The sequence below is a fragment of the Astyanax mexicanus genome, chromosome 9 (genome assembly GCF_023375975.1).
Source record: "Astyanax mexicanus isolate ESR-SI-001 chromosome 9, AstMex3_surface, whole genome shotgun sequence".
Lineage (NCBI taxonomy): Eukaryota > Metazoa > Chordata > Actinopteri > Characiformes > Acestrorhamphidae > Astyanax > Astyanax mexicanus.
Genome location: NC_064416.1, coordinates 34,774,109 through 34,776,753, shown reverse-complemented (window position 1 = coordinate 34,776,753; position 2,645 = coordinate 34,774,109). Strand labels below are relative to the sequence as shown.

At 32.3% G+C, this 2,645-nt stretch overlaps 1 non-coding gene across 1 annotated transcript; it reads right to left on the bottom strand.

The window, feature by feature from the left end:
* Positions 1 to 1,611: 1,611 nt before the first annotated feature.
* Positions 1,612 to 1,684, bottom strand: trnam-cau (transfer RNA methionine (anticodon CAU)). Its single transcript has one exon. It is a non-coding gene; the product is annotated as a tRNA-Met (tRNA).
* Positions 1,685 to 2,645: the final 961 nt, after the last annotated feature.

Genomic DNA, 2,645 nt, shown 5'->3' with positions numbered 1-2,645 from the left:
CAGCGCGAAGTTGCTACTAAATGGTAATTCAACTATGAAGCGACGGTTTGAGTCTGGAGTTGAGAAGAAGAAAAAGAAGCAGAAAGATGAGGCCCATGCATCCCTTTCTGGTGAGTAACTTCGATGATAAAGGTTTAAATAGTTTTGATTACTTCATGTTCAGTGGTGTTGCCTGAGCTAGTTACGTTGGCTTTGCTGATTTGGTAGCTTTAAACGCTTAACTAGAAACTAATCTGACCAGCTGACTAATCCCTGACCAGCTATGCTTAGGGCCTCCAAAACCTTAGCAGCGGCCCTGCCTACATGTGAAAAACACTCTTCTGGATCAATTACTGAGCTTAGACTGCACTCACACACTCTCAACATGGATATGATAAGATTATCTCAGCAAATTGATTTTCCTGTTGTAGAGGGCTCTGCGTGCCGTGACCTACAACAGAGGTACCTGATCTCATTCTTTTATTCAGAAAAAAGAACCGATTTATTTTAAATAATTATAATAAGGTCTGGGGGATACATAGGCCTACACCTTCAGTTTTTGGCAGCATCTTTGAATATGATTGGTCAATTCATGGCAGCTATACACATTTGATTGTCCCATTTCTGGCAGCAGACTGGTGCTGGATTAGACATTATCAATAGCTGCCATATGTCGCATAATCTAATATGATTTTTTGTAGTTGCAATTTTGCAAGATGTGGCAAAGTGGAGTTGAGATTCAGATTTTCTTAAGTGCAGATGAATTATGGTGCAATGAAGAGCCATTTTAAATGATGTGATTGGACAAGATCACCAGAAATCAGTTGGAAAGAGTCTGCTTTGCATGCTAATTAGGAATGGTGGTGTAAAAACAGACAGTATAAACCTTGCTCAAGTCTGGATTGCAGCTTTTAGAACACAAATGTTTGGTGTATGTGTGTTATACTGTCAGGTTACTACAGGTAACTATATTAGCGGACACATAAACCTACTACTCATGTAGTATGTGTGGTCATATGTGAATATGATTAAATTATTAGGCTTGGGATTCACAAAACTGTATGTTAAATATTTGGAAAACAGTGTGGCTATAGATACAGACTAGGGTAAAACAGGAATACTGTGATTTTAAGTAGTGGTGAAATTCTTATAGGGCATTTTATAATTGTTCTCAGACAAATCTATAGAAATAATGTAGTATACACATTAATACTATAGCTAGTCTTTTAGTAAGATGCAGTTTGGGGAACAGTTATGATGTGGATATAGATTTTAAGAATATTTAATGTTATGTAAATATTTTTTTTTAAATCCGGGTAAAGTTATGTGTACTGTCTAATGACATTTTTATAATAATAATAATAATAATAATAATAATAATAATAATAATAATAATAATAATAGTAGTAGTAGTAAATACATTGTTTAAGTTTGTTTTTAATTATTTTCACTTTTTCTTAATTACTTCACATATCGTTTTAAATCAGTGAAAGCAGACAATAAAAACTTCAGTTCAATTCTGTTTTGTTAAGGATTGCAGCTTTGAAAAGATTAGATATTTAAATCTGTGTTTGCTTATAAATATATACTGTTTAGTTTTAGCAGGTAAAATCAGAGAGAATTAAAAGCTCGTGCCCCGTGTGAGGATCGAACTCACGACCTTCAGATTATGAGACTGACGCGCTACCTACTGCGCTAACGAGGCGGTGCAGCTCAGCCCTGCATATTCCAGGATGGAAGAATTAATAGCGCGTGCGCTTTATTTCTGATTTAAGTAATATACCGTTTACTGGCGTCAGTTCACGATTTTTATTACAAAATTAATCTAACCTTAGCAGCTGTGTCTGATATGCTCTTTTAAGGCATGAAAACGTTAATAAAATGTTTGTTTACCACGATTACTGTGCCTACACTTACAAAAATTAACCTAACTCACCTAATTAGTTTGACTTCTTATGAAAAAATTAAATTTTCATAGGGTTCAGACTACACAGAAATCTAAGCCCATCCCACTATTTAAAAAAACAGACGTATTTTTTCTAATATTGAGTAAATTGTCACTATTTTCAGCCTACTATCTCATTGTTTTAGGATTATAATACTTATTTGAAAAAAAAAAATAGCTATCTTCAGACACAATCTCATTATTTTGAGATACTAAGCGCTTTTTTAAAGATACTAATTCCTTATTTTTTAAAAAAGTTTTTAAGTTTTTAGTAACTCTTATTATTTTAAGATAGCAAGTCCTTATTTTAAGAAGATAAGTTGTAATTTTGAGATACTATCATTATCTCGAATAATACATCCTTATACATCCTATCTCATTACTTCGAGATAATACCTAATTTTTCAAAATAATAATTCTATTCTCATTATTATGAGAATATATGTTGTTATTTTGAGATACCTCTCATTATCTTGAATTAAAAAGTCTTTATTTTGAGATTTTGAGTCCTTATTTAGTATCTCAAAATAATGAGATAGTATCTCAAAAGTAAATACTCTATCATATAATGATGACTTAGTATCTTAAATTCATGACATAGCAATTTACATAAGAATGAACAAATATGTGCTTTTTTATTATTTTAGGGGGTGGGTATTGTTTTTTTCATCCTCCTATTTCCTTTTTTATTTTCACTTTTATGACAGGGTGGATTCTTTTT